Source organism: Phoca vitulina, unplaced genomic scaffold (assembly GCF_004348235.1).
Source record: "Phoca vitulina isolate PV1807 unplaced genomic scaffold, GSC_HSeal_1.0 scaffold4, whole genome shotgun sequence".
Classification (NCBI taxonomy): domain Eukaryota; kingdom Metazoa; phylum Chordata; class Mammalia; order Carnivora; family Phocidae; genus Phoca; species Phoca vitulina.
Genome location: NW_022589707.1, coordinates 8,295,331 through 8,310,603, shown reverse-complemented (window position 1 = coordinate 8,310,603; position 15,273 = coordinate 8,295,331). Strand labels below are relative to the sequence as shown.

Sequence of the window (15,273 nt, the reverse complement as noted above, 5' to 3'; positions counted from 1 at the left end):
GACAGCAAACAGAACTGACCCACTGCCATTGTTTCCATCCCCAGTGTTCCTATACTTCATGCTTCGTATGTGATGCGAAGCCCTCTGTCATACCCACCAAATGAGGGCGTCAGGGTCAACCCATACATGACTGATTATAAAACATAATCTCGATTTTTATATACAAAATAGATATTTTTAAAAATAAGTTAAACTTCTCATATTTTTCTCCTGGCCCCACTCTGGAGACCATAAGCCTATACGGCTGTCTCATCATACAATAAAGAGACAAACCTGCAGGACTTCTCTGACGTCTTCACTACCATTCAAAAGGCCCACCAACTCCGAGTTAATAAAGGTCAAATCATCTAGTCTCATTGGGTCAACGCTTATTTATTGAGTATCTACCAGGTACCAAGTAAATTCCGAGGTGCCATAGAAACATTAAAAAAAAATTGCCACAAAGAACTTGAAAATTCTTGGGGTGGCAAGACAATTAAGTGTGACTGCAAGAGCAACAGAATTTCCAAAAGTACCATGAGATACGCTTGGGGAAGGCCTTCATAGCACCAGCAGGACTTAGGTCAGGACTGCAGAATGGCTGGACTTGCAGAGCAAATGCATATATGCCTTTAGGACCCATCAGGGAGCACCCATCACCACAAAGCAGCACAGGGGGAGGCTATGTGGAATGGTAGGGCTTCGGGGGACCTAGACAGTGCACCCCTGACCTCAAACCCCCAGATTCAAATTAGTCTAAACTTCCTCCAGAAATGCAATATATGCAACAGAATATGAGGAGGCTCCTTAAGTATTAATCTAATCTCTAAGATAGGTTCTTGAATGAAAAAGGAAAGAACAGTGAACATGGAAAGTCGTCTGTGTAAAGGGATGCACGCAACGCGCGCACACACACACATTTTGTTTGCATTTGCGTTAATCTCTGGAAGGATACAGAAGACATTGATCCCCTTCAAGGAGGGCAATTAGGTGGCCAGGAAAGAAGGTGGGAGGGACACTTTGCTATTTGTAATTTGTGCCTTTTGAATTTATTTGAGGAAGTTTATCTAATCAAAGTACACAGGTAGCCACTACCTAAAGTAAGATACAGAACATTTCCATCAGCTCAGAAAGTTCTCTCATGCACCTTCTAGTCAATCCCACATCCCCAATTCCTAACCCCCAGGCAATCACTTTCAGACTCTTACCAACATTTGCACATAGTTTTTAAAATTTAATGCCTAGGGGCGCCTGGGTGGCTCAGTCGGTTAAGCGTCTGCCTTTGGCTCAAGTCATAGGAATCGAGTCCCGAATCCGTCTCCCTGTTCGGCAGGGAGCCTGCTTCTCCCTCACCACGCCCCCCCACCCCCCCCACCCCCGCTCCTGCTCTCTCTCGCTATCTCTCTCTCTCAAATAAATAAATAAAATCTTTTTTAAAATAAAGTAAGATAAAATAAAATTGTAATGCCTAAAAGGGCATTTCTCCACAGGCCCCACTATCCCCTACTGTCCTTTGATCACTGTGCCACCAGCCTGCTTCATTTATTTATTCTCTGCCTGGCTCCTCTCTGCAGACATCTGAGTTTGTGACCTATACCTTTTAAACTTTGAACCATGTGAAAGTATAACCTATTCAATAAAAGTTAGATTAATAAAAATTTTAAAGTAATAAATACCATACCATGTCTGCTGATTCTGGCTGGAAGCTTGTGATCCATGATTTAGATACATATTTGCTGAAAAATAGTTAAGCTGCTCAATACTGAGAATGCTCTAAAACAAACTTAACAAAAAGTTGTAACATTTCTTGAACTCCTCACTTTGCAACCTCAGAAGGCTCTTAAACACACGTGCCTAGAGAAGCCAGGGAGAAAAGAGGACTAGGAGTGAATCTCTATAAAATAAGGGGCGTGAGGTCAAGCAAAGGGGGCTGCCAAGAAGCATCCTCAGCATGGGCCACGGTTCATAAAAGTGGGCTTGGTGAGGCTGCCTATTCAGTTACCTCAAGATAAGACTGGAATCCACATTTTGTTGTGAAATCTCAGTTTTTAAATGTTGGTGAGTCTTTCAACATTTAAAAATAAATAAGTCTGCAGGCCAACGAGCCTACTTCTTCAGGCTCAAAACTCAAAACAGGAGCACCAGGAAATGTTTGCCCTAAGATTGAAGAGTTCCTCCCTCCTACACTGTTGGTGGGAACGCAAACTGGTGCAGCCACTGGGAAAACAGTCTGGAGGCTCCTCAAAACATTAAAAATAGAATTACCATATGATCCAGTAATTCCACTACTGGGTATTCACCTGAGGAATATGAAAACACTAATTTGAAAAGATATATGCACCCCTGTTTATTGCTGCATTACTCCACAACAGCCCAATTTCGGAAGCAGCCCAAGTGTCCACCAATAGATGAAGGGATAAAGAAGTGATACACACACACACACAGGAATTACTACTCAGCCATAAAAAAGAAAGAAATCTTGCCACTTGCAACAACATGGACAGATCTAGAGGGTATAATGGTAAGTGAAATAAGTCAGGCGGAGAAAGACAAATACCGCATGATTTCACTCATATGTGGAATTTAAGAAACAAACAAATGAACAAAGAAAAAAAAAGAGAGAAACCAAAAAACAGACTCAACTTACAGAGAACAAACTGATGGTTACCAGAGGGGAGGTGGGGGGGAGGGGTGAAACAGGTGATGAGGATTAGGAGTACACTTACCATAGTGAGCACTGCATAATGTATAGAATTGGTGAATCGCTATACTGTACGCCTGAAACTAATATAACACTGTACATTAACTATACTAGAATTAAATTTTTATTTAAAAAATAAAAAAATAATAAAAAGATGAAGAGTTCCTTAAGTAACCTAACAATCACTTGTGTTCCCTGGAATGAATGCAGAGGCCCAGGGGCACCAAGGATCTGAGACAAACCCCAGAATTGCCCGTAGCACACCAGGCTCCCAGAGACCCATGGATGTATCACACACACTAAGCAAACACATCTGAGCCAGCCCCACGAGCCAGCACAGGAACTGGGGGCAGCTTATGCAAGGTCAAGAGAGCAGGGAGCAGATCTGAAGTCACCAGACCGTGCCAAGCCACAATCCTCCTAATTCATGCCACATTTTCAAGAAGACGGCTAAAGCCATCTTATTTTAAGATCTGCACAAAAACAAAGTTACCCCAGCCACATAAGCTAACACTCTGGTGGTCCCCATCGTATTCAAATTTGTGTCTGACATGATTGCACACACTAATTTAGTACTTCGGCTGTTAGAGGTCAGGATGAGGATTGCCTTGCTGGGAGGGGTTTGAGACTCGAAAGAGAAGGGGTAGAGGGGGTGAGGAGCATTTCTGAAGGGCAGGTAATGTTCTGTTTCTTGATCTCAGTATTGTTATATAACTGTGTTCAGTCTGGGCAAATTCATCGAGCTATGGTAAGAGTACATATATATATACGTACATAACATATATAATAATATTACATAATACCTCAAGATACAAGTAAAAGGTATAGAGATATACAAAATTTCAAAAACTATACTTCCATCAAATTTGCAAAACCCTTAAAACACTTCTAACAGACCCACCAAACACTCCAACTAAGCTGGTCAGCTAGTTAAGCCACTCAGCTAAGCTGTTCCAAAAGGGAAAGGTTGCCTATAATCTTCCTTCCAGCCTTACTAGTCTTCCAGAAAAGAGAATATGCTTTGTGAGCCTTAATGCTTTGATGAGATGAATTCTTAAAAACCTGTATGGAAACACCTCTGGAATCTGAATTATATTGAAATGCCTCAGGGGCCTATCATCATCTAAAGACTGTTTAGCACAAGAATAATCACTTCCAAATTACCTTCAGTGCTGCGCCTCCCCGTGCCTTATTGCGCTGCAGAGGGCAGAGGCGACCCGCCCACCAGCTCCCCGATCCCCTTCCTCCCTAGGGCTGCTGTCCTCCTGTTCTGGCTGGAGTTGAAGCCACCCCCTCACCAGATCGTCTCTCCCGCTTTGTTAAATTATCAGCACCATCTCCCATGATGTCCCCACCACCTTCACCCTCACCTTGGCCCACTTGTGCACCCAGTTACCTCCCTATCACTCCTTCATCATCCCCAAGGTCAGGTGCACCTCTCCCCTACCCACCTACTTACACATCTTCCTCTCTGAAGCCAAACATGGCATCACAATGCGGGCTCACGGGACCTTCCCTCCACCCCCAGCTTCATCTCTCTTCCTCCTTAAAATCTTCTCTCCTTCAAACATCAGAGGCCTTCCGTCCCTAGAACATTCTGTCCTTAACCCTGTTGCTGCCCCAGCCCCTATTTCTGTTTTTTTTTTCCTTGCCCTTTTCCTTCCCTGGGCATTTCCTGGAATGCGCGATTAGCATCTCTTCTCCGCATTTCCTCTCTGGTGGGTTTACACTCACAAGGTCGGCCCTCGGAACTGTTTATGTCCATCCCTGGGGTTCTGGGAGCCACTCGAATGAACAACTATCACCAGCTCACTCTATAAACCCACTTGTTGGATGGTAACACTGCTCTCTCCACCAAACAACCAATTTAAGTACTACAAATGGAACAAGTCATTCCTCCAGGATCATTCAGGACAATCTGAGCTAATAAAATGCCAATTTGGTGAATACTCCTGAACCGGTGGAAATTTAATACATCCTGAAGAGCCCATTACAAGAGAAAAGAACACAATATATGCCTGTACAAAGGCCAGGACTATGAAACTGTTCATGAAGTGATAGTAAAGAGTTACCTTTATAAATACTGCAGAACATAATTGCTTTGTTCTAATGAGACTATCTGGTGCCAACACATAACTAATACGTATGGAAAGAACTGTCTCTGGAATCCGACAGACTGGATTTGAGTCTCCACGAATGTTGGGTTACTCAATCCTGTCCTCGGTGTTTCCGTCTATAAAATAAGGAAAAGAATATATGCCTCGCAGCGTCATCAGACAGATTAAATGAGATAATGCATGGCTGTGATATGATGCCTGGGTTCTACTCTGGGATTCTAACTTCATATGTCTGGGTATGGGCCGGAAGTTTAAACTTTCCCAGGTGATTTAATGTGCCCAAGGTCAGGAGCCATTGAACAAAAACGAGGTGAGCTTTCAAAACACATGCCAGCTATTTGTATAATTATTAATAATATGGCCTAGAAAAATAAGAATTCAGGGTCTGGGTGTAAACAAGATTAGGCACAGAAAAGAAATCAAGCTAAGGCAAGTGAGTTAATAATCAAGAAGCTTCAGCAGAAATAGGTTTGAGGGCACATAAAAACAAACATGCTTTCTTGTTCCTGCTCTTCTCAGCAGTATAATTAAAAAAAAAAAAAATGTAGTTCCCAGAATAAATTAAGGCCACTATAGATCAAGTGGTGTTCATGAAGGCTACCCATAGTTAAGCAGCAGGAACTGTAAATTGTTGATGTGAATTCCCAGGACCTGAAGATCCAACCAGCTACTAATATAATCATCATCTAATGGGCCACTTTAGCAAAATATTCATACTCTAGTCTAAAAATGCATTTTTCAGCCACTGAAATTTGCACTTGACATTAAAGACATTAACACTTGCTCTTATCACTTCTGTCACTTTGTGATAATTGTAAGACTCTTTTGGACCCTGAAAAAAATACTCAAGAAGGTTCTAGGAGGCCTTTAAAACAAGGGTCACCCTTCCCATAGGAAACTCAGACAAAAAAAAAAAAAGACCCAGAATGAATAAGCTGAAAAATCTGTAGTAAAAAACAAAAATATGAAAGAAACACAAGTGAAACAAAATGAGGACAGCCACCTTAAGAAAGAATGGAGGGCTAAAATCAAAGGGAACATTATATGATTTACATTCTCAAGAAGAGAATCAATGGAAATTTAATTAGGAATTTTCATGAAATAAAATCTTAAAGCCATTGCCTCGAATATTTATAAATGTTCTCATCTGTCTTTCACATAATACAGATATACACAAAGAAACAAAACATGAAACAAGCACTTATTTCTCACTGTGATTCATCCATTCAAAAACACATTTTTTTTTCACATTCTGAGATACGTGAAATGAGGGTGCATTTAGAACCAATGGCGTGTCATGGTTTAAATGGCAGTGTTTTTTGATTCATGACATTGCTTTCTCAGAGGTACAGAAAATTAATGGTCCATTAGCTTCAATGAACTATTATATCAGTAATCAGCAGTAATATTACGATTGTGCAAGGCTTTATGCTGCCCAGGAGTAAATCATCTAAGCAGGAAAACAAGGTGTATACATAAAAACTCAGATTGATAAGAATAAAAATTAGTTCCTAGTAAAGGCAAATGAATGAAGTGGACAGAAATGGCTAAAAGAAGAGGAAGCAGGGACGGGTGGGTGGTGGCTCAGTCGGTTAAGCGTCTGCCTTTGGCTCAGATCATGATCCCAGGGTCCTGGGATCGAGTGCTGCTTTGGGCTCCTTGCGCAGCGGGGAGCCTGCTTCTCCCTCTCCCTCTGCCTGCCATTCCCCCTGCTTGTGCTCTCTCTCTCACACACACACACAAATAAATAAATAAAATCTTAAAAAAAAAAAAAAAAGCACAAGCAGAGGGCACCTGTGCAGTCTAATTCTAGGACAGCAGAGTCAGGTGGCCATGGCAGAGGCGGACACTGTCACACACAGCAACGGGGAAGACCCCAAACGTACAGCCGGCTCTTCTGTGTGGCTGTTCCCCATAAGGGGAACCATGTTGAGTTCTTTTATGCCTCTGTGCCTTTGCACATGCTGTTCCTATACTGTTCCTTCTGCTTGGAATGCTCTTTCTTCTCATTTACCTGATTCCCCATAAGAGATCTGTACCTATTTAACGTACAGATAAAGAGAGGCTCTGCCCTCTCTTTATCAACCCTGACAGACTCCTACTCTGTGCCACAGACAGCCCCAGATTTCTGGGATCCTGAGACACAGTCCCTGACCCTGAGCTGCTCAGAATTAAAAATAAGTCACTATAAGGGTTTCGGTAAGAGATGATTAAATTCTGGAGATGGCTGCACAACAGTGTGAATGCACTTCATACCGCTGCACTGTGCACTTAAAAATGGTTAAGTGGGAAATCTTGCGTCATGTATATTTACCCCAATAATCGATTGATCGATCAATCACTAGTACAACAGGCAGTACAAAGACAATGGAAACAGTCACTGCACAAAGGAGGGTCGACGCTGGGTGATGGCAGATGAGACGCCCCAGAAAAGGGCCTAGTTCTCCAGCTCCCCTCCTCTCACCTCTAGATCACACCATCAGCCCCAGGAAACAACACCCCCACATTCCCAGTGTGGCTGAGATTCCCAAAGCCAAACACCTTCTGTCTCCGGGGCTCTGGATCTTTAAAGGTGTGCATAGGGTGGTGACCTCCTTCTGGGGAAACACCTGCTCACAATGAGAGATGAAACAGTACATGACCAGACAACAGGGCTGGGAAAAACAAGTCCTGGCCAGATACTCTTCTTTCTGGAAAACAGCTCAACTACACAAACCATAAATCTATTTTGAAAATCCCAACAGAGAAGACATATTTTGTAATAGTTATTCTGGAATGCATTCTAGTTTACATACACACACACAGGATTTTTTCTTTTAAAGCCTATCCTTTTTGACCCGGTTACTCTCCTATAAACCCATCCTAAAGGATATAACCAGAAGTTCAAACATCGGGGCGCTTGGGTGGCTCAGTCGGTTAAGCGTCTGCCATGGGCTCAGGTCATGATCCCAGAGTCCTGGGATGGAGCCCCACATTGGGCTCCCTGCTCAGTGGGGAACCTGCTTCTCTCTCTGCTTCTGCCCCTCCCCCCTGCTCATGTGTGCTCTCTCTTTCTCTCAAATAAATAAATAAAATCTTTAAAAGAAAAAAAAAGTTCAAACATCTATGTACAAAGTGGTTCATCATAACATCGTATATAATAGCCACAATAAGTACCAATAAAGATACCAAACAATTAAAGAATGACTTGAAAAATTCTGCTCTACAAAGGAATACCATGCATTCCTCAAAAAACATTTAGAGAATATGTGATAGCACTGGGAACGGTTGTCAGGAAGTGAAATTTACAAGATGCAAAATTACATAGATAGTATGATCCCATTTTATGAAAAAAGTCAAATCTATTATATATACATGTATGCACATTTCCTAGAAGACTAGAAAAACATAAACATTTTGCAAAATAGTTAGGTGATAGAAATAAAGATCCTTATTTTCTTCTAAATGTATTTCCATATTTTACAAAGTATATGTAAATGAGTATTATTTGTCATCAGAGACAAATAAACCTTTATTACCCCAACACAGAAGGAATGGGCATGCCAGGAAAACTCAGACTCACATACTACTGAGTTTTAAATGACAATCATCTCCAGGGGTTTAAGTTAAGATGTAGTTTTGAGGTTTTTTTGTTTTTTGTTTTTTTTAAAGATTTTTTTTTTATTTATTTGACAGAGAGAGACACAGTGAGAGAGGGAACACAAGCAGGGGGAGTGAGAGAGGGAGAAGCAGGCTTCCCGCCGAGCAGGGAGCTCGATGTGGGGCTCGATCCCAGAACTCCGGGATCATGACCTGAGCCAAAGGCAGACGCTTAACGACTGAGCCACCCAGGCGCCCCAAGATGTAGTTTTGAGGTTTAACCACATGATTAAGATCTTCAAGTAAGAAGAGGGGGTATGCAAAGCAGCTCTGAATTATGATTCAACAGGAGAAAACAGGTAAGAGGCAGCGAAAAATAAAAGGAAGCCCAGCTTTATGAAGTTCAGGTTACGAAAGTCACCAAGTCATTAGTTATTCTAGTTCATTTGCTCATTTATAATACAATCATTCATTCATCCATAGAATCATTCTTTCAATCATCCATTTAACAATTCAACAAATGTTTATTGAGGACCAGGTACAGCACTAGATGGTGAGGATACAAATACACATCTCTACCCTCCAGAAGCTTCCGATCTAGTTAAAAACAGTTATAGCACAGAGTAGTCAGTGCTATAATAGGGATACACATGGTGGGATGGTGTCTAAACCATTCTGGGATTTCTGGAAGGCTTCCTGGAGGAGGTGACATCAGGCCTGCGATTTCTGAGAGAAGAGTGGAATCAGGCAAATGAGAAGAAAGAGCATTCCAAGCAGAAGGAACAGTATAGGAACAGCATGTGCAAAGGCACAGAGGCATAAAAGAACTCAACATGGTTCCCCTTATGGGGAACAGCCACACAGCCAGGACGGTGTGGTGGGAGCAGAGGCAGAAAATGAGGCAGGAAAGGGGAAGAGGCTGTTCCATTAATACAAACAGACCAAGGAAAACGAAGACTCCACAAGCAGACTGCCGTCTGTGACATCACATTGCCCTTCTGATCAGATGAACTTAGCACACTAACAAGCGCCAGGGCCAGGAGGCCTATGAAGAACACATGCAGAAATCCAAAGTCAAGTTATAAATCTTGACCAACTACTTGGTGAAAGCAAGCACCTCTGTTGCCCCTCTACTCTCTCTCCTTTATCCACCTTCTGCTATTCAGTCTCCCTTCCTCTGCTCATTTTCTCTCCAAGCACCCACGCACTTTGCCACGGGCACGCGTCTGTATTTATGGATGTATTTCCACGTATACATCTACAAGTGCATCTCTGTACGCACCGCTACTGACCCACATGCTTGAACACACAATGCTGCTTGATACACTCATGTAGCTTTGCATACTCTGTATTTGTGAAAATGCCTCTTAATGCTATTTCGGACTCCTCTCATCTCTGCATGACTGTCTTCCTCTGGATATCCAGGCATGTTTATCTCTCATTATGGGTTTGCACATTTGCACCTGAATGACTCACACATGCAGGCCATGGGAGTGGACATTGGTTTCAGACTCCCCCACTCTTTCTTTGGGGATGCTCCCTCCACCATGGTGCATGATCTAAGTACATCTGTCACCCAAGAGGCCCATTCTCTCCTGCCCAAGGAAGGGGTACCAATCCTAAGCCACAGCCTCTCTCCCCAAAATTTGAATCTTGACAGAATAATAAAAAGGCTGATATTCATCCTGTTGGGTGTGCCCTAAAGGAACAGTCTCCAACTCCTACAGTCTGGATCCTGAAGGTGCTGGCCCTGGGGCATCTTGTCAAGGCCACAGAAGTAGAAATTGATTATTTATATAACTCCCCAGCTGAAAAGTTCTATGAGTCAGGAACTATTTTACAATCTGTCACATGCTTCCCATGATGACAACTTTGCCTGGGACGGTCACTTAAAATGGCATTTCTCTCATCCCAGTTCACTTTATTGCTGCTCTGTTATCCCACATCAGCCACTCTTCCTCTCCCAGGTCCGAGAGGACCAGCTTCTGCCCAGCAACCCCTAACCAGCGTGGACGGCAGACACTACTGGATCTCTCAGCAATGATCCAATACGATCCAAACAATGCGGTGTGATTCAGAAGCTGCTCCTGTCCAGGTAGGTGTACAAACTACACTATTAAGGAAATGCAGATTTGCTTTTGTACTATTGATAAAAGTTCTAATGCATAATTTTTGAACCCAACAACCCTAATAGTATTACAAAAACCTGGTGTATATTAATTCACTCCCTCTCAGCAACTAGCCAACCATCAAAACTAAAAGACAACCACAAATCATGACCATGAACAACTAGAAAAAGTGCCATTCACCCATTCACTCACTCATTCGTCTACTTGTACAAGACACCGAGGTGGGCATCATAGAATAAAAAGATGATTCAAACGGGGTTCCCACCATGAGGAAAGGGAGTGGGGATTCATGATGCAGAGACCCAAACCACACAGGGCAAAAGATCTATTTATTTCCCATAAGTTGGTCCGAGGGTTGTGGGTTATTGTTAAGCTGTTTAATATTTCCCATAAAAAGCCTGCAGTTCAAACCCAGATTTTATAAATGGAGAAAATATAATCATTGTTATGATCATTTTTAACCCTGATGTTGGTTATCAGTTATTTCAGCATGAAGTAGGTCTTGAAAGTTTGGTTGCAAAACAAGATTTAAATTTATGGTAAGGGGCGCCTGGGTGGTTCAGTCAGTTAAGCGTCTGCCTTAGGCTCAGGTCATGATCTCAGGGTCCTGGGATCAAGCCCCACATCGAGCTCCCTGCTCAGCGAGGAGCCTGCTTCTCCCTCCCCTCTCCCCCTGCTTGTATGTGCTCTCTCTCTCACACAAAAATAAATAAAATCTTTTAAAAAAAATAAATTTATGTTAAGTTAGAGACATTAATTTTTCTTGATTAGAGGATCCATTAACAAATGTCTTTATACAGTTATGTAAATTTTACCGTCAAAGAGTCATAAGTTGGTTAAATTCCTAAGAGCTGACTGCTGCGTCAAAGGAGATGAGCAACCCCACCTGTAAGGATCACAGAGCAACTGCAGGCGACCATGCCTCTGAATTAGATGTGACCCTTCTTTAAACACCAGTCTCAAGGACTAACCATTTTCAACTCCAAATGTCATGGCCTCATGGTTTCAGGTCAGTTCTCCGGACTACAGGGCAGAGATTGAGAAGACTGCTGGTCCCCTGACATGGATAAGACCTGGTCCAGTTAGAGGCTTCAGCTTATACCACAGAACTTAATCCGAGATAGGTGAATCAAAGCAGGAATTAGAGTGATAGCCCCACTCCAACTGGCCGAAGGCTTATTGGGCCACTGGGGTCCAGGAGAAACAGAATTTGTCCCCTGGAGCCCTGTGGCTTAGGAGATAGTATGATGCGTCAAAAAATACAGACTAAAATGTTTCTAACACCAGCAAGGGGCTGAACCTCCCAGACACCCCAGGCTGGAATCCAAGCTACAGTGGTGGGCACCTCACAGGAGTTTATCTGGAACTTTCTGGGATAAGGCTGTTCCTTCCATAGTAAGTGTGCTTTTCTCAAGAGATGCTTTCTAAAGGACTGTAGGACTAGAAAGACATGTGGAGGTACCTTCTGGATTTTCCGAAGAAATCAAACCATTATGAAGATAGACTCCTATGATTCAAAGTCTCCAAGAATGTAAGTGGTAAGCACGGGAAACTGCAGCAAGACTGCAGATCCCACATGGTATGGGCAAATAAAAGGGGTGGATGGTCCACAAAGTTCAGTCTCTTCCTCAACCCCTTCATAACCCCTCCCTGTGCAGTCCTGTGGAAAGACAGGCCCCTTGCAGGCCATCAGGATGGCCTGAAGAGTAGAAGCCATCTGCTCCTCACTCTGAGCTGGGTGACAATCAATGCCCACGTCCTTCACCCCACCAAAAAGAGTGGAGTCTCTTCTGGGAGCACGAAGATAGATAAAATCCCATTCTAAGTTGTCCTAGGAGCAGTCTCAAGACTTGACATTTGACCCTTGGTACCTTGAACAGGTACCCAATGCAAGTTCAAGGAACATTTGTAGGATCAACACAGGGAGTCACTTGGCACTCTTCTTTTCAAATCTATGATGGAAATGCTGCTGAAAGCCACTGGGGAAATATTGTGAGACCAGGCGGTCACAGCAGCTGGGGAGAACACAGATCTATGAGACTTTTATCATGGGTTCAAATAGCCACTCTGGGATCAGCCCCACGCTGTACCTTCTCTACCTGAAAAACCCAGCCGCAGAAACCCCCACAGGGCCAAGGGAGGGTGCTGCTGCTGAGCAAAGGGTCCTCACCTGCGTGGCCCTCGACCACTCAACAATCCCTTTAAAGCTTCCTGCTCTGCTCCTTCTGCTATGATGCACAGACATACAATCATAAACAACTTTTTTCATGGAGCCCGAACTGCTCCTGCCCCATCGCACTCAAGTGATGACCACGGTACCATCAAAAAGAAAAAAGAGACAGTTGGACGGACATTGGCTTCCTCAACAGCACGACCCTCCCACCCTCACCTGCACCCACCACTCCTTCCTTTCCACCTGTCTCCATGGAAGAGGCGCCATCCTTCCTGTCCAAGGAGTCGGAATCCCTCCTCTCCCAGTCACTAGCTCTGTGACCCAAGGCGAGTTACTTCATCGCCTTGTGTATCAACTTCTTCATCTGTGAAAGGGAGTTAATAATTGTACCTGACAGGGTGGTTGTCAGGATTAAATAAATTAATACAATGAATACATGTTGAGTGCCTAGAAGCATGCCCGGTATATGGGCATAATAAGTATTATGTTAGCTGTTATAATGCCTGTTATTAGCATTTATTCCTGTCCACTCTGAGAACTTGCTCCAGTAATTGTTTCCTTCCAGTTCCTCTCCATTTGCGACCATTTTGTGCTTGTGGTAGATAATCTCCAAGGATGACCGCCATCAATTCATAAGCGTATGCTATTCCATCCATCAATGGGGAGCTCCTGTTCCCTCCCAACCCTTGAGTCTGGGCTGGCTTTGTGACTTGCTCTGATCAACAATATGCACAAGAGGCAACATTCTGCTTGCTTCTTTGGGTAACTTTCGAGCCCAGGATCTTAAGAGAACTGGCAGCTTCTGCTTCATCCCTCTTGGAAGCCTGCTGCCAAATATGAAATCCTACTACCCTGAGACCACTATGCTTTGAGAAAGCCCAAGACAGTCACATGAGAAGAAAGAGAGGGAGGGCATATGGAGGAGCACCAAGAAACTGGACACATGAGTGAAACCCTCTTAAACCTTCCAGCCCAATCCCAGTACCAACCACAAGCAGCCAAGTGAGTTACCTCAGTAGTGGCTACGTGGAGAAGAATCGCCCATCTGAGCCTTGTCCAAACTCCTGACCCAAAGAATCTTGAGAAATAATATATCATTACTGTTTTGTATCATTCAGTTTTGGGGTGATTTGTTATGCAGCCATAGAAAACTGAACAATGCTCCCCTTCAGCACTAAAAGAATGCTCCAATCTTACATCCCATCTTAAAACAAAATATCCCACACAGTTCCTTGATCCTACATCTACCACCAGTTCTTGCCTTCTTTGTATCATCACTGTAGTCCTCTAATACAGCACTGACCACACGGTTGTATAGTTACTTATGTACAGGACTATCTCTCCTCCTTGACTGAATTCCTTGACGGCCATGACTGACTGCCATATTTATCTTCGTATCCCAGCATCTAGCACATGGTGGTGAGTGCTCAAAAAATTTTAGCTGAAGGGGCACCTGGGTGGCAAAGTCGGTTAAGCATCCAAATCTTGGTTTTGGTTCAGGCTGTGATCTCAGGGTTGTGAGCTCCGCATCAGGCTCACACTCAGCATGGAGTCTGCTTAGGACTCTCTCTCCCTCTGCCCCCCCCCCAAAATAAATAAGTAAATTTTTTTAATACATAAATAAAATGTTAGCTGAAAAATGCACACATGCATGAATGAATGGGACCTCCTGGTCTAACTGGTCTACCTTCAGGCACATATTCGGGCACTGGAAACCCCAAGACAAAGATGGAAAAGCAAAATTTCCAGAACTACACAAAGTCCAAAAGGTACAGGAAAGAGACAAAGGGAAATATCAGCACGGTGGAGTCTGAAGTCACAAGCTGAAACCCACTGAGATTGAGGGTTGTTTCTGCCACACAACTAGTCTATCCTGACTGACAGAATACAGATTCTACATGTGGCTTTCCTCTCAGGGCGGAAGTGAAAGAGGGAGAAGAGAAACTTGAAGGTTGTCAATGAGTAAAGTCAATATAAACTGTGATGAAAAAAATATAACAGTTGCAGGCCTAAGATTTCTGGGAATTATTCAGAATGTTAAACTTTAACACCAGATCCAGGCAAGAACTCAAGGCATTAATACACTGTGTTTTATGAAGAACTGAAAAGGCTCAAGGAGCATATAAAACAATGGAAGCAGGACAGTGAGGTGCACTGGTTGAGTTTGAGCAAGGTATTTATTTTATGGCATCGACTTCCTCCCACTGAAATTTCAAAGTTAATGAGAAATTGATTTTAAACCAGTGGTATACACTGATTTATTAACAAAGAGAATGTATCACAACCACACGCTTTGCAGTCAGAAACAAACCACAGAAAGATAGTGTAGTTGAAACAAAGAAGAAATATTATCAAACCCACAAGGATACGGTCCAGCACATAAAAGAGGAAATGCAGTACAAAAATGTCACTTGGTATTACGAAAAATGTTATTCCCCGTGCTGGAGGATAGGGAATATAGGCTCATAAGATTAATTTTTACTTTCTGAATTTTTTTATTTTTAAAACTTTTAATTTTTAATCTGCTGGGATCAAACAAAATGACACCTCCACACAATACTCTAGTTTTCAAAAGCCTGCTTCTTTCATTTCTCT

General features: G+C 42.9%; 1 protein-coding gene across 1 annotated transcript in view; it reads right to left on the bottom strand.

Moving 5' to 3' along the window:
• The window catches only part of KIAA1549 (KIAA1549 ortholog), a 140,097-nt gene that overhangs the window by 108,759 nt on the left and 16,065 nt on the right, over positions 1-15,273 (bottom strand). The window lies entirely within an intron of this gene.